Source organism: Symphalangus syndactylus, chromosome 9 (genome assembly GCF_028878055.3).
Source record: "Symphalangus syndactylus isolate Jambi chromosome 9, NHGRI_mSymSyn1-v2.1_pri, whole genome shotgun sequence".
NCBI classification, from domain to species: Eukaryota; Metazoa; Chordata; class Mammalia; order Primates; family Hylobatidae; genus Symphalangus; species Symphalangus syndactylus.
The window spans coordinates 75,305,667-75,327,934 of record NC_072431.2 but is presented as its reverse complement, the minus strand read 5'-3'; the positions used below and the strand labels follow the sequence as shown (position 1 = coordinate 75,327,934).

General features: G+C 44.4%; 1 long non-coding RNA gene across 1 annotated transcript in view; it reads left to right on the top strand.

The window, feature by feature from the left end:
* LOC134731374 (uncharacterized) overlaps window positions 1-19,623 on the top strand; it is a 54,956-nt gene extending 35,333 nt beyond the window's left edge. Inside the window, exons 3-6 of the long non-coding RNA XR_010113597.1 lie at window positions 10,148-10,224; window positions 16,231-16,502; window positions 18,159-18,366; window positions 19,502-19,623. This is a non-coding gene — a long non-coding RNA (uncharacterized lncRNA). The remainder of the gene's footprint in view (window positions 1-10,147; window positions 10,225-16,230; window positions 16,503-18,158; window positions 18,367-19,501) is intronic.
* Window positions 19,624-22,268: the final 2,645 nt, after the last annotated feature.

Below are 22,268 nucleotides of genomic sequence, written 5' to 3'. Positions count from 1 at the left end.
GCAAAAATTGACAAATGGGATCTAATTAAACTAAAAAGCTTCTGCACAGCAAAAGAAACTATCATCAGAGTGAACAGACAACCTACAGAGTGGGAGAAAATTTTTGCAATCTATCCATCTGACAAAGGTCTAATATTCAGAGTCTACAAGGAACTTAAACAAATGTATAAGAAAAAAACAAACAGCTCCATTAAAAAGTGGGCAAAGGACATGAACAGACACTTCTCAAAAGAAGATATTCATGCAGCCAACAAACATAAAAAAAAAGCTCAACATCACTGATAATTCGACAAATGAAAATCAAAACCACAACGAGATACCATCTCATGCCAGCCAAATTGGCTATTATTAAAAAGTAAACAAACAAACAAAAAAAAACAGATACTGACAAGGTTGTAGAGAAAAACGGATGCTTTTACACTCTTGGTGGTGTGTAAATTATTTCAACCAATGTGGAAGACAGTGTGGTGATTCTTCAAAGACCTAGAGACAGAAATATCATTTGACCCAATAATCCCATTACTGGATATATACCCAAAGGAATATAAATCATTCTATTATAAAGACATATGTATGTTTATTGCAGCACTATTCACAATAGCAAAGACCTGGAATCAACCTAAATACCCATCAATGATAGACTGGATAAAAAAAATGTGGTACATGTATACCATGGAATACTACGCAGTCATTAAAAGGAATGAGATCATGTCCTTTGCAGGGATATTATTGGAGCTGGAGGCCATTATCCTCAGCAAACTAATGCAGGAACAGAAAATCAAATACCCCACATTCTTACTTATAAGTAGGAGCTGAATGATGAGAACACATGGATACACGGAGGGGAAAAACACACACTGAGGCCTGTTGGAGAGTGTGGGGTGGGAGGAGGGAGAGCATCAGGAAGAATAGCTAATGGATGCCAGGCTTAATACCTAGGCGATGGGATGATCTGTGCAGCAAACCATGATGGCACATGTTTACCTATGTACGAACTTGCACATCCTACACATGTACCCCTGAACTTACAATAAATAAGTAAATAAATTTTTAAAGCATTAAAAAATAAAATAAAATAAAAAGATAAGGGCACTTTTTTATAACGTAGTCATGTTACCAATATCATACCTTAGAAAGAATTAATTTCCTCAGTAGCATCAAATATCCAATCAGTATTTAGGTGACCAATTATCTATAAATGCCATAAATATTTTTAAACTTGTTTGAATTAGGGTCCAAATAAGGTTCACATGTTCAGATTGGTTAATATGTCTATTAAATCTATAAGGTTCCCCTTCATATGGTTTTTCTTTGACATTTACTTATTGAAGAAACCAAGTCTTTCATGCTGTCATGTTCACCTTAGTATGGATTTATCTGATTGAATCACTGAGGTGTCATTTAATATATTTCTCTGTCTTCTGTTATTTCCTGCAAATTGGTAATTGAAGACCTGATCCACCTTTTTGCAAACTTCTTCATAGGTGTTGCTGGGTACTTCCAGGAGGAAGATATAATGTAGGGCTTTCTCTCTCTCTCTTTCTATATATACATATATATGTATATATACATGAAGTTATCTACCATTAATATCCAAAGCCTAGCTATCTTAATTCATTACTGGCATTACTGGTCATGAAAAGGTAACATTCTAATTCAGTCTTTCCTTTTTCTTTCTCTGTCACCCAGGCTGGAGTACAGTGGCATGATCTCAGCTCACTACAAACTCTGCCTCCCAGGTTCAGGCGATTCTCCCACCTCAGCCTCCCAAGTAGCTGGGATTACAGGCATGTGCCACCACACCCAGCTAATTTTTGTACTTTTAGTAGGGACAGGGTTTTACCATGTTGTCCAGGCTGGTCTCGAACTCCTGACCTCAGGTGATCCAACTACCTCAGCCTCCCAAAGTGTTGGGATCATAGGAGTGAGCCACTGTGCCTGGCCTCATTTTTCATCTCTTAGCTGACATACATCCACAAAAAGAAAATGTTCCCTTTTGCTGTCTGGGTTGCCCATTGCTGTAGTACACAGAACGAAGTTAAGTTAAAGGTTTGATTCTTTCATTTATGTACCACTTTTTAACGTGCCACTTTTCAAAATAATGAGTTGATTCACTAGCATTCTCCAATAGTAATTCAGTTTTTTGTTTGTTAGTTTGTTTTTGTTTTTTGAGACAGAATCTTGCGATCTTGGCTCACTGCAACCTCCACCTCCTGGGTTCAAGCAATTCTACTGCCTCAGCCTCCCGAGTAGCTGGGATTACAGGCATTTCTTTTTTTTTTGGATTTTTAGTAGAGATGGGGTTTCACCATGTTAGCCAGCCTGCTATCCAACTTCTGACCTCAGGTAATCTGCCTGCCTCGGCCTCCCAAAGTGCTGGGATTACAGGGGTGAGCCACCGCACCCAGCCAGTTTCTTTTTCAATATTGTCAAGACCATCAATTAAACATATTTAACAGATGAAGGAGACATAAAATTAGAAAGATACAGAATACTTAAAACTTAATTAACATCTTCTCCTGTTTCTGGGGACAGAGGAAAAAAACATAATTAACAAGATTGCATCAATAATTGAAGAAAATACATTTTTAATTGAAAAATAATTCACATACCATAAAATTCATGCTTTTAAAAATGTTTTTTATGTATTCAGAAAGTTGTGCTATCCAATTCCAGAACATTTTGTAACTCCCAAAAGAAACCTATACCCATTAGCAGTCATTCTCTGTTCCCTTCTCACCCCACCCGCAGCCCGCCCCTGGCAATCACCGATCTATTAATACTTTGTTTCTATGGATTTGCCTGAAAAATACATTCTTTTTAAGTACATTTGTAACATCTGAGAAAATGTAAACTAAGTCTGTTTCTTTAAATGTAAAGGAAATAAAAGCCAGAAAGCAAATTCCAACAACATTCAAAGGATTGATATTATATTGTTCACATTATTTGACAAAAATAGAAATAAATCTAAAATAAATAACAAAATTAAGCCACAAAATAATAAAATAATACCACATTGGAAGATGAACAATACATTTATTTGACTCATGAATTAGAGACCATGGATCATAATGCCGATATCTATACTATGTAAGATATTCCCTGCTTCGTAGTACCTATTTAAACCTAAATTTTAAAATATTAAATGTCAACTTGAAGGTATTCAAGAGCATTTTAAAATCCTGTTACGGAGTGTGAAAGGAAGACAGGAAGAAAGGGAGGAAGGCCACTGGTCTAAAGAGTCCTTGAGAAGGCTGCCAGGGCTGGCCATGCTCAAGGAGATGGTGCTTGCCTGCGGCCAGGTGGGCAGCAGGGAGAGGTGACACATGGCAGAGCTGGAGTTTCAGAACAATGGCCATGCTGTGAGTCCTGGCACTGTCCATTAGGGCCAAGAGCTTTTCTGCTGGGAGTGAGAGGCCTCATGACTCGGTGCTAGGAGCCCCCTCGATCATGAGAACACGGCTGCATCCCCACCACCTCCTTTGCATCAGATCCCTGCAGCAGTGAAGCACATCCCCACTGCTCCTTCCATTTACATCCACCAATTGATGGTCACTCCGCCAGCTGAATGATGGATAAGAATCCCTCTCAAATGTTAAAGGACTTCTAGTCATCCCAATTTCTGATTTCACATCAACTTGTTAAGATGCCACAAAACCTGCATTTCAAGTCGCCCGAGCATTTTCACCCTGTAGTACCTTTGGCAACATCACTGCAATGCTTTCTGTCAGCCAATGTGGATCAAAACTGCCAGCAGAACATACCATTTTCTGCCATGATTGGCAGAAAGCAGGAGCACAGTAAACAGATTGGCCGGCACTTGGCAAGCTGAGGAAACCACACATACTTGGCCCTCTCTGGCCACTGGGACACATCCAACTCTGCCATATTAGTGACTGTGATACTGTACTCTCCAGAATTCCAAAGTATGAGCTATATCTGAGGAAAACGGGTCAAGCTGACTCAGCCTGTGTGCAGTTGCTGAACAGAGCTCCAGGCAAGTGATGCCACAGGGAAATGCAGCAGGAGCATCCTGGGCTGGTGTTTTGCTAAGGACGGTGGTCTTGCCAGAGTAGGAGGTACATACAGGGCACTACCGGTGGGCAGTGGCAGGAATTCAGCACCCACAGCAGGATGCAGACTCTGGCTCCCCACAGTATTGGCAGCAAATTCCAGAGACCCATGATCAGCAGGCATCTAAGGACGCTAAGGCACTCTTTGAGCCACAAGAATAGTTTGTGGGTCCTATACCCACAAATCCAGATCCCTCTCCTCTCACTTTACCAGGAAACAAAGTGAAAGGAGGAGGGTGGCCTGGGCTTCCAATAATGATTGGTTTTATTGCTAAGAAAAGCAATTCATTCCTCTTTCCGTTATTGTCTTTTCTTAGACTGGTGGCCAAGAAACAATAGTCACGTATGAAACCCCAAGTTGTTTGAAAATTTAATGTGAAACAGTAGTTAGTGAGTTTTCCTTCATGCCAAACTGTCCTGCTAAAACAAACATCAGGTGGCCGTCACCTCAGCCAAGATGTAAGGGCTCACAGACGGCCAGCCATGAAGCCATTGGCCAAGGGCCCACAGGACATCTGTTCTGGGTCTGCCACCGAGTGTGAGCCAAGAAAGTCAGATCTGAGAATAAAATATTTCCAAATATTATTTTCCTCTGGACCTGATTTACAAAGCATAACACAAGCTGGGGAAGAGGGAGTTTTTCCAGGATAAACAACCTGGCGTAGGGGGAGGTCATGTTATTTTAAACGTGGAGCTCATATAGGAGAGTTCCTGGTCCCCAAGATCAGGGAGCATTCGCTGTGATGGTAATTTTCATTATTTTATGCTAACTCTGATACATAGCATTCCAACATCCGTCTAAAAAAAGGCATTTACTAGAGGAAAGTGAGCCAGCAAGCACCTGTCCTCCACGGACAGAGGCCCCTGACATTGAGCTCCGCCACAGTTAGAGGGAAGGACTCCTTCAAGAAGTCAGCTCCTGCTGTTGCCTTCTCTTCCATTTCTACTCTCCCACGATTTCTCCCCAGGAGAACATACACACAGGCATTGACAAGCAGAGCTATTATGTGACATTGTATGCAGACCTCAGGGTAAAATTATTGGCACAGCTTGTATAAATTACAGATGCACATTTTCTTAATCTACCCAGGCTCTATGCATTAATTGCATTGATCTTCCAATTCAGGCTCACCTACTTTTTTCTTGAATAATGTAGCAGTTGTTTTTTAAAATATAATAATAATACATGCTGACTATCAAAAGCTTAAGAAATAAAAAATTCAAATTGACAACAATCCTACCACTTGTGAAACCTACTGTATTATAACACTGAGTATAATACATATGTACATAAATATACACACGCACACATGCACGCTGAAATCTTGGCATTCATGGGGTAAACATTTGCAATTTCAGCTCTTCCTTGGTAACTCCAGTTTGCACCCTTGCAAGGCACAAATCTCAATCTGGTGTGTGGGAGAATATTGCTAAGCTAATGAGCAATCCTGCAGAAGTTCCTACCATGATGCCTAGATCTCTGGATGTCATAGATAATGCACAAGCGGATTTGAATCCAATCCATGTCAATAGATTTATTTGAAAATCCTACCGATAGTGACAGAGACCCGTTCATGCTGAGCATGTAGAGGAAGTGGGTGGAGTTAATAAACAGGCTATCCATAGATGTGAGTGGAAACAAAGGGAAATACACATGGAACACACAAGGAGTAGAAAGGAAAACCAGGGAGGCAGACCAGGGCAACGCTGTCTCCCCTGCCTGAGAGATTTCCTCGCCTCTACTTGCTGCTTTCTGTGCCTTCCACCTCAGTTATCTCTGCTTCTTCCACTTTTGAAAGCCTAAAAATGGCCATTTCAGCACCCAAGAATAAATGAATCTTAGCCCAATTTCCCCAAGAAACTGAGTTTCTCAGTCTGAATTTCAACATCACTGGGATATAATCAGATTGGCATGGCTCATCGTTGATTGCCAGGCCAAGGACTGCTAGCCAGGCTTTGGAAGGACTGCCCTGGAGGCCAATATACACCCTGACCTCATCAGCTGGTCCTGTGGCTCTCGAAGAATAGCCTTCCTCAGACAAGACATGGACTGGTTGGTATACAGAGCCTCAGACTGCTCAAATCTGGCACTTTGTCTTTAATGTGACAGGGCAACCTTCTTTCTTTGCCACTATAAAACAGATGCAACTTTATTTCTAGTATTTTCTACCCAAGTTTTCCACTTAGTGTTAACACTCTTAACACATTTTGTAAAAATTTAAATACATTTTAACACATTTTCTTAACACATACTTAACCAACCTCCTTGCTACACTCTTTGCCCACATTAGAGTTCAACTCAGTACAATATAGCTCATCTTTTCCTCCATACTCTGTACCTATTTGTGTACTAATGGTGGCCCGTTCTAAAATCTTTACCACTGGGTGATATAGTTTGGATAGTTGTCCCTTCCAAATCTCATATTGAAATATGATCCCCAATGTTGGAGGTGGGGCCTGGTGGGAGGGTGTTTGGGCCATGAGGGCAGATCTCTCATGAATGGCTTGGTACCCTCCCTCCCTATGATAACAAGTGAGTTTGGGCTCTGTTAGTTAGCTGGTTGTTTAAAGGATCCTGTCATCTCTTCCTCTCTCTCTCTTGCTCCCTCCTCACCATGTGACATACTTACTCCCCATTTGCCTTCTCCCATGACTGGAAGCTACCTGAGGCCTCACCAGAAGCAGATGCTAGTGCCATGCTTCTTCTATTTTCGTTGTTGTTTTTGTTTTTGTGTTTGTTTTTGATACAGAGTCTCTGTCACTAGGCTAGGGTGCAGTAGCGTGATCTCAGCTCACTGCAACCTCTCCCTCCCAGGTTTAAGTAATTCTCATGTCTCAGCCTCCCAAGTAGCTGGAATCACAGGCATGTGCCACCATGCCCAGCTATTTTTGTATTTTTAGCAGAGACTGGGTTTCACCTACATTGGCCAGACTGGTCTCAAACTGTTTACCTCAAGTGATCCACCTGCCTCGGCCTCCCAAAGCACTGAGATTACAGGCATGAGCCACTGTGCCTGGCCTTCCATGCTTCTTGTACAACCTGCAGAACCGTGAGCCAAATAAACCTGTTTTCTTATAAATTAGCCAGCCTCAGATGTTCCTTTATGGCAACACAAAATGGGCTAATACACTGGGTGAGCCCAGTATCTCTGTATGTGCTGCTCTTGGCTTTATTCTCATTTCTAATGGTAGAAATGGTAGGATGGCATGGAGTTCAGAAAAGTAAGGATTTATGTTAACCTCTGTATAGATACAGGACATTTTGATACCACTATTTTCCAGCCTGATGGATTTTTGACTCTGTGATTATGAATACAAACATCTTATTGAAAATTATGTAACTATTGATAAATTTTACTTCAGAAAACATTTACCAAAGCAAAATCCATTGATCTATTTTCATTGATAATTTATTTAACACATAAAGTGTTTCCATCTGTTTGTTTTCATTTTTATTTCATGGCAAATATTTTATTTGGAATGGATTATTGTGAATAGTACATTTGTTTTTCTTCTGTACATCATATTGAATCTGCTTCAGTGCCTCATGCAGCCAAAATGGAGGTACCCATTGATAGCTGTATGAGTCAGGGTCCTGAGAGGACACACATTTTCCTTTTTAGCTTAAGAGATTGCTGCTTTGGCTTTTATTATATATTATTCAAAAAACAAACTAAAGTTACACATCATTACTTGAATTTTAGTAGTTTCTGACCTTTGACATTTAAAAGTGGTTGTCTTAGTTCATTTGGGTGGCTATAACAGAACACACAGACTGGGTAATCTATAATGAACAGATACATATTTGTTTTACAGTTCTGGAGGTCGGGAAGTCCAAGAGCATGCTGCTGGCATTTGTCAAAGGCCTTCCTGCTGTGTCATCCCATGGTGGAAGGCAGAAGGGCCAGAGTGGGTGATGGCAAGCTCAATTCACATCCATCACAAGCCCACCCTGGAGACAGTGAATCCACTCCCTCAATAATAACATTAATCCTTTCATGAAGGCAGGTCCCTCATGGCCTAATCACCTCTAAATGGTCCCACCTCTCAACATTGTTTTATTGGGGATTATGTCCAACAGTTGAATTTTGGGGGACACATTCAAACTATAGCGATGATGAAAAATCTTTTTTACTGTCTCAAATGTCACCAAAATCTCTAGCCTTTTCCTTTATAGTCAATGAAAGTGTAATTAAATACATGAAAAAATCTCAAGTTTTGTTATTTCAAACTCCATTTAAATTTGACTGTTGGCTCATAATTCAGTGAGCTACCCTTTTATCAACTCACTGTCCTTAGAGAATCCATGGTTAAATTAATACATCCAGTATTTGTTGTCATTGATAGTAATGGTAAAATTTTGTTTGTGGGAATTTTGGCTAAATTAAGATTCCTACATAAAGAGGCATTCAGAGGTCCAAACATCATTCCACTGCAATGAAGCTGGTTTCTCATTCCTTCCTTTCCTGAAATAACATTTATTTTTCCTAGAGAAGCAGTTAATAAAATTTCTTTCCAATATGCTTCATAGAAATCAGAATGTTTTCCAATAAAAACAGCTTCTCACTGTTTTTCACTCTGGTCATCTTAGCTCTGCATAGATACATTGAGTTTATTTTAGATGTCTAAATGAATGTGCTGCATGCTGTAGAGAAGGAATAAATGCCCTATTTTTGAAGACATAATTTCCATTTTTGCTTAGCTGAGAGGCAGCATTGCTGCATGGAGAAGCTCCATTGCTTCTCTGTAAGAAAGAAAGATTGCTTGCTTGGTACCAATTTCTAAAGAGAAAGCACAAAGGATCATTGATTTAGAGCAAGTCCTGTGATAACGACAGCTCCCACAGTTTCCCAGAATATCCTTTAGTTTTAAAGCAGGCAAAGGCAGGTAGACAACAGCCAAGCATACAAAGAATAATCATGCTTTGAAGATTTTTTCCTTAATGGCTGAGTTTCTTTCTAGCATAGCAGTGGTGCCATCAATGCAAGCTGATCCACTTGTGAGTGACGTGATCGTGCCCTTTGGAAGTCTCTTCAGATGGAACCCAGTGCTTTCACTTGGGGTTTATGCCAGTGATTCACAGTCATGTGGGATTTCTGAAGACACTTTTAAATGAAGGGAATGATTACATAGACTGGGCAGAGTTAAGGGACACAGAGGGTATGCTGAGGTACCGTGGGAAGCTTTATCATCCCAGGCAATGGTGTTACCAGAGCCTGGGTGAAAGCTAGAGTTCTAGAAGAATCTACCCATAGAAGGTGCATTCCCTGCCAGAACCATGCCAAAGCAGGGAGAAAGAAAGAAAAATACATACCCAATTTCCCTCTCCTCCCACTCTCTGACCCCCTATCAGTCAGTGCTTCCCCTTGGCCAACCCTTTGGGAAATCCAAGGGCATGAGAGCAGGAGGGACAACGTCCGCAGGAGGCGGCATCCCAAAGCACAGAGCAGAAAAACAGCGGGTGGAGAGTGGACTGAGGGGTCGGGTGGGGAAGAACAGAGTATCACCAGCACAGGTAGCATCCCCTCTACTCAGATAGCACAGACGGTCCAGATCATTCCAGAGGAGTCCATTGGTTTACAGTCTACTCCCGTCACTCTGGCTCTGAGAAGGTGGGCGTTTCCTCTGCTTTCTCCTGTGCTATGGAGTTCTTGTTCAGGTGGGGCACCTTGACAGCTCTCCCACATCCATTCTCCCCACTTGCACCCTGTGAATGCTCCCCTTTGAGCCCCTGCCCATTGTTCAGGGAAAGAAAAGCCTTGAAAGACTGGTCCTGCTATTTAAGGGTCTACAAATAAAATAAAACTAATCCTTCTCAGTTATTTGGGGGATAAACTTTTTTTAAACCTGATCATGAAAAAGTTTATTTCCCACATGCTGTTGTTTGAATGTATCCCCCAAAAGTTTCTGTTTTGAAACTTAATTGCCATTGTAACAGGATTAAGAGGTAAGGTCTTTAAGAGATGATTAGGCCATGAAGTCTCCACTCTCATGAATGGACTAATGTTGTTATCACAGGAGTGGGCTCCTGACAAAAGGATAAGCTTGGCCCCCGTTTTCTCTCTCTCTCACAGTGGGATGCCCTTATACCATGGCATGACTCTTGCCGGATGCTGATGCCATTCTCTTGGACTTCTCAGCCTCCAGAACCGTAAGCCAAATACCCTCCTGTTCTTTATAAATTATGTAGTCTGTAGTATTCTCTTACATCAACAGAAAACTGAAGACACACTTTAAAAGAAATTGAGTCTTTGTGAAAAAATCTAGAAATTCAGAGTTCACCTTTTGTTGCCAATTTCTACAAAATCAAGACTTACAGAAAAATCACAATTCTTCCATCAGTTCTGGAAAATCTCTTTTTTTTCTTCCCCCTCCCTCAGTTTCAGAAAATCTCTAACAAACATTTTTTATGTGCAGTTTTAATATTTGCCAGTATCTGGTGTTGATTTTTTCTGCTGGTGACATTTGTAATTTGGATTTAAGACTAATACTTCGTATTTATTTATTTATTCAATAATCTATGAGAAATTGTTCATGGTTTTGCCCAGGAATTCCAGAACTGCAATACTACTAATGATTCATCTATTTTTTTGCTACTTTAGTTCTTATATATTCTTCTCTTCCAAAAGAACATATTACGACATATGGCAATATCCTAATTATCTATCCAAAAAGCCCAAGGAGGCAAAATGCTTACTTTTTGCTTTTGCTTCATCAAATCTTTTGCTTCTTCATCAAATGTTTAGCTATTACCATTATTTTGCAGCTATTATCTGCTTTTATAAAAATGAATATAGATGTATATCCTGACTTTTACTCGTAAACATGTCATCGTGAGCATTTTCCCAAGCTGGGCTATAGTCTGCCAAAATGTGACTTTAGTCATTGTGTCATATTCCTTCTAATGGAAACACTTCATAAGAATTTCCCAATTTTTGGGCCGAGCACAGTGGCTCATGCCTGTAATCCCAATACTTTGGGAGGCCAAGGTGGGCAGATAACCTGAAGTCAGGACTTCAAGACCGGCCTAGCCAACATGGTGAAACCCCATCTCTACCAAAAATACAAAAATGAGCTGGGTGTGGTGGTGGACGCCTGTAATCCCAGCTACTCGGGAGGCTGAGGCAGGAGAATCGTTTGAACCTGAGAGGCAGAGGTTGCAGTGAGCCGAGATGGCACCATTGCACTCCAGCCTGGGCAACAAGAGTGAAACTCAGTCTCAAAAAAAAAAAAGTAATTCCCAATTTTTGGACTCTAAGTTATATTTATTTTTCATGTTACTACTAAAACTTGGAAAACATTCTTATTTGTAACTCTTTGCGTATCTAATTTTTCCTCTATAAGTCTTCCTGTAAGTACAATCAGTAGATCAAATAACATGAAATTTTAAAGGCTCTTGAGCCGGGCATGGTGGCTTACGTCTGTAATCCCAGCACTTTGCGGGGCCGAGGCAGGCGGATCACCTGAGGTCAGGAGTTGGAGATCAGCCTGCCCAACATGGCGAAACACCATCTCTACTAAAAATACAAAAAAATAGCTGGGCGTGGTGGCAGGCGCCTGTAATCCCAGCTACTCAGGAGGCTGAGGCAGGAGAATCGCTTGAACTGGGAGGCAGAGGCTGCAGTGAGCAGAGGTTGCAGTGAGCCGAGATTGTGCCAGTGCACTCCAGCCTGGGCAAAAAGAGTGAAACTCTGTCTCAAAAAAAAGGGCTCTTGAATCGTTTTTCCAGAAGATTTTCCTCAAGATATAATTATGCTTCTGCTCAAACACAGAAATAAAGGGAGAAAAAATACCCAAAATTCTACCATAAGATTTGTAGCTTGAAAAATGTTTAGGCCGGTCGTAGTGGCTCAAGCCCATAATCTCAGCTCTTTGAGAGGCTGAGGCAGGCGGATCACAAGGTCAGGAGATCAAGACCATCCTGGCTAACACAATGAAACCCCGTCTCTACTAGAAATACAAAAAATTAGCCCGGCGTGGTGGTGGGCGCCTGTAGTCCCAGGTACTGGGGAGGCTGAGGCAGGAGAATGGCGTGAACCTGGGAGGCGGAGCTTGCCGTGAGCCGAGATGGAGCCACTGCACTCCAGCCTGGACGACAGAGCGAGACTCTGCCTCAAAAAAAAAAAAAAGAGAAAAATGTTTAAAGCTGATGTACAAAACTCTCACTTAAACCATTAAAAAATTTGTGTAAACATCACATTGAACAACACAATTTTTTTTTTTTTACTTTTTAGATTGACACATTAAACTGCATGTATTTCTTGTGTACAACATGATGTTTTGAAGTATATATACATTGTGGAATAACTAAATCTAGCTAATTGACATATAAAAAAATAAGGGAATCCCGTCGCCCAAGACAACATAGATGAACATGGAGGCCATTATATTAAGTGAAATAAGCCTGGCACAGAAAGACAAACACTGCATGGTCTCATTCATAGGTAGAATCTAAAAAGTTGAACTCACAGAAGTGAAAAATAGAATGATGGATACCAGGGGTTGAGCTGTTGAGGGGGATGGGCGGTTGAGGGAGATGGGCTGGAAAGATGTCGGTCCAAGAATGTAAGGCTTCAGTTAGGAGGAAAAATTTCAAGAGATTTACAGTCATTAAACCAGTTTCAATGTATGAACATGATTAGATCCAGGATTTTTTTTAAAAAAGCTTTAAATGATATATTTGAGACAACTGGGGAACTTGAATACGGTGTTGTGGTTATACAGAACATCATTCTTAAGAGAAGCATGTGAAGTAACATGACTTACACATTGTTCAGCAGTTTTTAACATATAATATAGACACATATATGCATATAAACAAACACACTTTGAAATAAAAATAAATCTTGGGACCCCCAAATCACTAAGCTAAAGGGAAAGGTCAAAATGGGAACTGGTTAGGGCAAATCTGCCTCTTATTCTATTCAAAGTCACCCCTCAGCATACTGAGATAAATGCATATCTGCTTCCTTGGAAAGGCTATTCAGAAACTCAAAGGAATGCAACCATTAGTCTCTTATCTACTTATGTTCTGGAAGCCCCAACCCAGCTTCAAGTTGTCCCACCTTTCTAGACTGAACCAATATCTTACATATATTGACTGATGTCTCATGTCACCTTGAAACATGTAAAACCAAGCTATGGCCTGACCACCTTGGGCATATGCTGTCAGACCTCCTGAGGCTGTGTCGCAGGCATGTCCTTAACCTTGGCAAAATAAACTTTATAAATTAACTGAGACCTATCTCAGATATTTTGGGTTGACAATACATACAAATATACATACTTTCTGCTAGTGAAAAGGTGGCAAAATATTAACAGCAGGTGAAGTTAGGTAACTGTTATTTAGATGTCTGATGCTAGTTAGAGAACATTTATGTTTTGAGCACTAGTGGGAAATACAACTAGTCCCGCAGCAGGGGCAGAATGTTCAGTCAGCAGTGTCTCACGTAAACGTGAAGACTTGATGTCCTCAACTTCAATCACAGCCTGTCACACAGCAGGCTCGTGTCCATGCGACTAGCTTCCTATGAGGACTCTGGACTGCAGGATTCAAGTGGATGTGCCTGGTGGACACAGGTGTCTGTGGTTTGCCTCTGGAGAGCAAGCAGCAGAGGGAGGATTTAGAAGCCTGTGCCAGCCTTCCCTAGCCTTCCTGCACTGGAAGCTGTGCCGCAACCCATTTTAACCAACAATATAACTTTCTCTTGGGTCAGGTGAAGCCTTCAGCAGGCATCCAGCTAGGGATGGGACCCCAAAACAAAAGGGCCTGTGGGAGCCTTCTCGGGTTCTGGTGTAAGGGCAAAGACAAATGTAAAAAAAGAAAACGAATTTTCTCCAGTACAAGAAGCAAAAGAGACTCCCCATTTCTTTCTTTAGAGGATTTACTTAATCTTTTAATTTTTTTTACTTCAATAGCTTTTGGGGTATAAGTGGTTTTTGGTTATGTAAACCCAGAAAATCTGAGACAAGTCTCAGTTAATTTAGAAAGTTTATTTTGCCAAGGTTGAGGACATGCATGTGACACAGTCTCAGGAAGACCTGACGACATGTGCCCAAGCTGGTTGGGGAACAGCTTAGTTTTGTACATTTTCGGGAGACATGAGACATCAATCAATATATGTAAGAAGTACACTGGTTCGGTCTGGAAAGGCGGGACATCTTGAAGCAAAGGCAGAAGACTGGAAGCAGGGAGGGAGCTTCCAGGTCACAGATAGGTGATGCACAAACATTCTTTTGAGTTTCTGATTAGCCTTTCTTTCCAAAGGGGGAAATCAGATATCTATCTGTCTCAGTAAGCAGAGGGGTGACTTTGAGTAGAACAGAAGGCAGGTTTGCCCTAAGTCATTTCCAGCTTGAGTTTTCCTTAGTGATTTTGGGGGCCCAAGATATTTTCCTTTCAGTTACATGAATGAATTCTACAGTGGTGAAATCTGAGATTTTAGTGTAAAGGGCAACCAAGTTGTATTCACTGTACCCAATATGTAGTGTTTTATGCCTCATCCCCCACCTTCCTCCTTGAGTCTCCGAAGTCCATTATATCACTGTATTCCTTTGTGTCCTCATAGCTTAGCTTCCACTTGGAAGTGGGAACATATGGTATTTGGTTTTCCATTCCTGAGTTACTTCTCTCAGAATAATGGCCTCCAGCTTAGAGGATTTATTTTAGAAAATGCCTCATCATAAGTTCTTTCTCTCTCCTTTTCAGATAGATTTATGCAAATCTTTCTAAAAGCTAAATAAGCTTCTTGCCAGTTTTACAATCCAGGGATGCTTTTCTCAAGTACCTGGGAGCCATCTCTTTGAAATGTAAACATCAAGGAAGAGAACCCCCTATCCCCAGATTCCAGGGGAGGGTAGGAGTCCAACTTCAGCAGGCACCTGGCTCCACATTTTATTTTCTTTTGGATAAAGGCAATTAGCAAGCACAAGTGACCACTCCAATTACCAGGTGAATATGAAACAGGAGAGTTTCCTGACCCCCCTCGCAGGACCTGCAGCAGGGGTGTGGCTCATCTGTTAGGCTACCACCCTCAAACCTCTTATAGGAGGGGGAGCCCACAGACAGGCAGGTGCAAGAGCCAGGGCGAGCGCTTTTGGGCTCCAGCCCCACGGTAGTGTCTAGAGGTAGGTGCCTGCAACTCCCAAAGTTCCAATGGGCATATGACAGCGCTACTTTAGCTCTGCCATTCAGATGGCTTACATGTTAACCAGCTCAGTGCCCTCATGGTACCCGGGTCCTTGTCCCGGCATCCAGGAAGAGTCAGGTCACATGGACAAATTGAAGGATGCTAAATGAGGAGGATTTTGTTGCCAGATGGAGGTGTCTCTCAGTGGGATGAATGGGGAACTGGAAAGGGGATGAAGTGGGAAGCTGATCTTCCCCTGGAGTTCGTCCATCCTGCAACTGATCTCTCTGACCGTCACCAGCTGAACTCCTCTCAACGTTCAGATGCTCCTTCTCTTCTCTCCTCTGCAACTCTACCACTCTTCTGTTCCCCTGCTCTTCTGCTTATGGGGCCTGGTGTTTCAGGTTTATATGGATACAGGATAGGAGGGTGTGGTAGGCAAAAGGCAATATTTGGGCATGAAAACAGGAATGCCTGTTCCCATTTAGGGCTTTTGAGTTTCCAGGCTTGAGGATGGGGCCCTTGCTAGGGAACCTCCCTCTTCTACCCAGCATTTCCCTGCCTCCTGTCCATATCAAATGTAGTATGAACTATATGTGACAAACGGTGCTGCCAAGTTCTCTTACTTAAGGACTAGTTATTTTTCTTGAGAACAAGTATGTAATGAGTTGTATCTGCCAGGTTATATACATGGTTGTTTTTTTCAATCTTTGCAATCTCTTTCATGGATTGCCTGTGATGTGTGTCACATGAGTTTAGTGTGTATTCAATGATAAAACTGTTTTCTTTCTCTTCTAAACTTGTGGAGAGGCTTTCTGGGTCAGCAGGAGAATTTGTTTTCAATTCCATTTCCTCAGTACTGGAAATGTCTGTATCTTAAGCTAGGTGGTGGTTACATGAGTATGAACGTATGTAAAACTTCTTTAACCTTTGAGTATATCACTCTAGGTAAATTCTATGTTAATTTAAAAAGAAAGAAAAAAGACAAGAAAATGCCAATTCAGCCACTGCCTTTTACCTTCCCACAGCTGAAGAAGGGACACAGGGTGTGCTGCACAGAAGTCTCTCATTTCCAACTCTGACCACCAGCACCTGAAAACATGGTGGCCTCCACCTAGAGCGTGTGCCACTGTACCACTTCCTACCCAGCAAGGGGTCTGAAGGACGTAATCTGAGCTTGGCAACTACATCCAATATAAAGAGGATGCAACGAAGGTTAAGAGAACAAATCCAGCTATCTTCTGTGATGATTGTGCATGCCTCGGGCCAAATCACATCGGTAGGCAGATTGCTGAGTTGGGTGAGTACTTGCAGCAAAATATCAAACTAGCAGGTGGTGATGGGATATCACCCACTTACTAGAGAGAAGGAACTGCCTTGGCATGAAGAAAAAATTACAAATGATCAAAAAATATGAGAAAAAAAGTTTCACCTTTTCAGGGTAAGAATATGGATAAAGACAGGTAGAATGGGTATTTATTGTCTTCAATTACAAGCAAACTACCAGGGATCAAGGAAATATAAAGATAGTTTCTTCCTCCACTTACAAAACTATCGGTGGGGCCCAACCAGACAAAACTATACAAGCTGGCCGGGCGCAGTGACTCACACCTGTAATCTTAGCACTTTGGGAGGAGGCCAAGGCGGGTGGATCATCTGAAGTCAGGAGTTCGAGACCAGCCTGGCTAATGAGGCAAAACCCCATCTCTACTAAAAATACAAAAATTAGCCGGGTGTGGTGGTGCATGCCTGTAGTCCCAGCTACTCAGGAGGCTGAGGCAGGAGAATCGCTTGAACCCGGGAGGTGGAGGTTACAGTGAGCCAAGATCGCACCACTGCACTCCAGCCTGGGCAACAGAGAGAAACTCCGACTCAAAAAAAAAAAAAAAAGTATACAAGCTTAGAAAATACAGTTACAGCCAACCTGCCAGGCATCCTTGCATACTTCAGACCAGCGATGCTTGTTTGCGTGCCTTGTTTGGGCCCATCTCTAGAGCATTCTTCTGTCTGCAGAGATTGGGATGACAAATCATTGAGCGGGGCTTTTCCATGTGTCCCAGAGTTAGTGACAAAGTCCAAAGCCGCGGACGGAAAGACACTCAGTACCCCCACTACAATTAGAGAAAGATAGCAGCCCCAAAGGCTTGGATTGAAGAAATAGGCTCAACCACACCCCTCCACCTGCCTCAACAGAAGGAGTAGAATGAGGAAGGGTGGGGGTGGGGGGGTCACTGAGTTATCCTGTGGTTTTGCCCAGTTTGGTAGTGAGAGATTTCTCTCTTCTCCTTCTATGGAAAAGAAAGAGGTGCTTCTCTCACCCACTTACTCAAAGCCAAGAGAGGAGAGGGGAGCTAGAGGAATCATTTATGGAGACTGTAGGTGCCTGGAAGAAGGACTGGCCTCTCTCTACCTGGATGATCCTTTCTGCAAGCGGGAAGTTCACTAGAGGAACCCAGGCCAGCATGATGAGAAGGGCCCACTGTGGGGTGTGCCCAAGAGCAGGAGGGATTTGCTTCTTCATCTGTCCCAGGTCTTGGAAGCTCTGAGGGCATAAGCCACCGCAGTGTGAAGAGCAGATGCTGGAGGAGGGCACAGGGCCAGACAGGGCAAGCCCCACACTGAAGAGATGTTGTAGATGTGGATTGCTGTGTGCCTAAAGGCAGACACAGCAGCCCCTTTTTGAGGGGATTCTCTGTGATAAAGGGTAGGTCAGGGGAAGCTGAACACTGTCCCTCCCCTCAAAACACATACACCATATACATATACACAGCATAACAGAGAAGCCACCAACCAGCACCAAACTGAAACAATCCAAGCCAGAGTAGGCCCAGAAGGGGAGGGCAGAGGGTAATAAAGGAACAGATGGTAGCCTTGTTCCCACTCCAGCGATTGCATCAAATATGACTGCAGCAGGTTTCCTTCAGGCTTTTTTTTTTTAAATAAATTTTTGTTGAAGGGAAATACATACAGAAAGTGCATAAATGGTAAGATCATGGTCCAACGAACCATCACAAAGTGAGCACAGCCCTGCACCTAAATGACTGAACGTTACCAAAGCCCCAGAGACCCGTCATGCTCCTCTCTGGAAGGTGACCACTATCCTGACTTCTAATAACAAAGATGAGTTTGGACTACTTCAAACCTTGCGTCACTGGAATCATATGGTAGGTTCCCTTTTGACTCTCCCTTCTTTCATTCAATGTGACTGTTTTCAGATTTATCTGGGCTGTGTGTAGAGTACTTCATTTATTTTTAATTGTTTTTTATTTTTATTTTTTAATTTTTTTTTTTTTTGAGATGGAGTCTAGCTCTGTCACCCAGGCTGGAGTGCAGTGGTGCGATCTCGGTTCACTGCAACCTCTGCCTCCCGGGTTCAAGCGATTCTCCTGCTTCAGCCTTCCCAGTAGCTGGGACTACAGGCGTGCACCACCACACCCAGCTAATTTTTTGTATTTTTAATAGAGATGGGGTTTCACCGTGTTAGCCAGGATGGTCTCAATCTCCCATCCTGGTGATCCACCCACCTCGGCCTCCCAAAGGGCGCAGGTTACAGGTGTGAGCCACCGTGCCTGGCCTATTTATTATTTACATAACATTGCATGGTGTATGCTTTCTATATTTGCTATAACATTATTACTACAACCTTAGCTGCTTAAAACAATGGAGATTTATTTTCTCACAGTTCTGGAGGCCAGAAATGTGAAGTCAGTATCACTGGGCCCTAACCAGGGTCCCAGCAGGGCCACAGTTGTCCAGGGGCTTTAAGAGAGAGTCCTCACCTCCAGGAGCTTCTGGGAGCTGCCAGCAGCCCTTGTCTTGTGGCCACTCAACCTCTGCTTCCTTGGCCACATTGCCACCTCCTCTTCTGTATTAAATCTCCTTCTGGCTCCCTCTTATAAGGACACATGTGATTGCATTTAGGGCATTCAGGGCCCCTCTGGATAATCCTGGATCATCTCCCTCTCCCAGGATCTTTAGCTCAGTCACAGTTGTAAAGACCCTATGACTGAGATTTAGAGTGAAAGTTTAACAGGCTAAGGAAAAAGAGCTCTCCCTGCTGCAGAGAGAGAGGTCCTGGAGAAATGGGTTGCCACTTCCACAGTGAAATATAGATTTTATAGATGAGCTTGAGGAGGCGGTGTTTAATTTACATAGGGCATGAAAGATTGGTTGAACCAGGTGTGCCAGTTGCATAGTGCAGGAAGAAGTTGGCTGCCCCACCCCAATATTTTATTATGCTGATGGGTTTTTTAACATGGCTGGTGCCATGTTGCCTGGTTTTTGTTTTGTTTTTTTGAGATGCAGTTTTGCTCTTGTTGCCCACAATGAAGTGCAATGGCCCGATCTAGGCTCACCGCAACCTCTGCCTCCCGGGTTCAAGCGATTCTCCTGCCTCAGCCTCCTGAGTAGCTGGGATTACAGGCAAGTGCCACCACGCCCGGCTAATTTTGTATTTTTTGTATAGACAGGCTTTCTCCATGTTGGTCAGGCTGGTCTTAAACTCCCAACCTCAGGTGATCCACCCGCCTCGACCTCCCAAAGTGCTGGGATTACAGGCATGAGCCAGGGCGCCTGGCCGTTGCCTAGTTTTTGTGGTAACAAACCAAAAAAGGGGGGGTGGAAATGGAGCCTCCATGCTGAACACACCTAGCCCCCAAGTCTATTGGCAAGCTGATCGCCTTTATTCATGCAAGCTTTCTGCTTCCCTATCTTAGTGTGCCCAAAATAGGGAAAGGAATATGCTCATTAAGGCCCACTGTTTTTACTGGGACTCATTGTATTTATGTGGAGTTCGGTGATTACTCAGGAAGCTCCCCCTCTGTGCCGAAGTGCTTATTTATGTTTTATAGCCCAATCTTCCAGACTGCTCTTTGTTAGAAAAAAAGTAATTTCTTTAAATTGTGTATGGTTAAAAAGAAAGTAATTTTTTTTTTTTTTTTGAGACGGAGTCTGGCTCTGTTGCCCAGGCTGGAGTGCAGTGGCTCAATCTCGGCTCACTGCGAGCTGCGCCTCCCAGGTTCACGCCATTCTCCTGCCTCAGCCTCCCAAGTAGCTGGGACTACAGGTGCCCAGCACCACGCCCCGCCAATTTTTTTTTTTTTTTTTAATTTTAGTAGAGACGGGGTTTCACCGTGTTAGCCAGGATGGTCTCGATCTCCTGACCTCGTGATCCGCCCGCCTCAGCATCCCAAAGTGCTAGGATTACAGGCGTGAGCCACCGCGCCCAGCCAAAGAAAGTAATTTCTAAGCTGCTTTTTGTTAAAAGGAAAGTTTTTGCCGGGGACTCTTGCACCCTATCAACCTAAATAATTTCTTTCTATGTCCTGTCTAGGAGTCCAGGAGTCAGGGCAGAGTCCAGGGGTCAGGACAGAGGCGCAGGGGGTGCGACGCCACGGAGTTGGTCCCCAAGGCCGTGAGCCAGCCCCAGCAGCACAGCCGCCCTGTCCCCAGCGGCATCTAGGTGATGGACAACTCTGGCCGCTCTCCAGCTACGTGGCCTGGCACCTCAGCCCGGCCAGCTCCCGGAAGCAACAGGCCACCAAGCGGCCCCGGGCTCCCGTGGCAGTGAGCCCTCTACTCTGCTCTCAAAAAGCAATGCCGCCAAGGAGCCTGCCATGGCCAGCCCTGCTCAAAGCCAGGGCCAGCCCCGAGAGCCAAGCTGCCATGCAGCCTTCCTCCAGGGAGGGTCTGGAGGCTGAGGGGGGCGGCCTGCAGGTGACCAAGGAGATAGCCATGCAGCGCCACGTGGGGGACCTCGGGCTGCTGGGGAGTCCCCGGCCACACCCGGTTCCCCAGGCCTGGCCTGGCAGGATGGTGGCTGCCTCAAGGAGGGGAAACTCGAGGAAGAAAAGCGGGATCCCAGCCGCAAAGATGGTGCCCAGAAGGAGGACAAGACCAAGGGCAAGGGCTGAGGGCAGCCCGGAGAGATGCCCGGTGTGGACAAGAAGGGCCTGCAGGCCAGCAGCCCTGCCGCAAGGCAGAGAGGGGGAAGGGACCAAGAAGAAGCCATTTTCGGTCACTGAGGTCCATTTGCTCCCCCAACCCTCCCAAACAGGAAGCACATGAAGGCCCCCGCGGGGAAGTTGGTGGAGTGAAAGGCCTGCTCGCTGGACCCCTCCCAGGACGCCCGAAGCTGAAGAAGCGGGTCTTGAGCCACCCTGATCTCTTCGGAGACGAGAGTGACAACGAGGCCCCGGAATCTGTGGCGCCGAGGGTGTGGGCCCCTGCCCTCCCAGCTTCAGCTGGGACTTAGACTCGGTCTCCAGCCTGGGCTTCGGGGAGGCTCAAGGATCGCCCAAGCGGCTCAAGGACTCCCCGCCCCGCTCCCCGGCCCATCCTACTCCTCCTCCTTCTCCTCCCAGCGTGGACAGGATGTGGACTACTCGGCCCTAGAGAAAGAGGTGGACTTCACTCCGACCCCTGGAGGCGTGCCTGTGGATCTTCAACGAGTCCACTAGCGTCAACACGGAGGACGAAGGTCGACTGGCCCTCAGCCCCCCCAAGGAAGAGACCTTCGGGTCTGACCACTCTGTTCAGAAGAGGATGATCTCATCTTTCCAAGCAAGGCCAGGAGGCGGGGCCCTAGAGGAGGAGTCCCGCGGTGCCCCGCCCGCCAGCCAGCCCAGGAGTTAGTTGGCTACCTGCGGGCCCAGCAGGCGCAGAGGAAGCAGGTGAGCTGGCTGCAGGTCGCCCCAAGGGTGGCGGAGAGCCGTCCTCGCTCCAAGAGGATCGCCCATGTCCCCAAACCCGCTTGGCTGCAGCTCCTACAGGGTGCCAAGAAAACCCTCGTGGCCAGCGGCAGCCAGACCCCCAATGAGGCCCCGAGCCCCTCAGCCAGCTGCTTGAGACCCGCAGGTGGTGAGGGATGGCGTCCAAGACCACCACCACCATCACCCCTAAGCGACTCGCTCACAGTCCAACCTTACAGAATGTAAAGAGACCCATTATCCCGGAAGAGTTTAGGGGCAGTCACCACCGTCATCCGCCAACGCCATCTCAACCTGTTCATCCAGAAGTGTTCTGTTCTGCGCCTCCAACTAGGAGGCAGTGGAGAAGGCACTGAAAG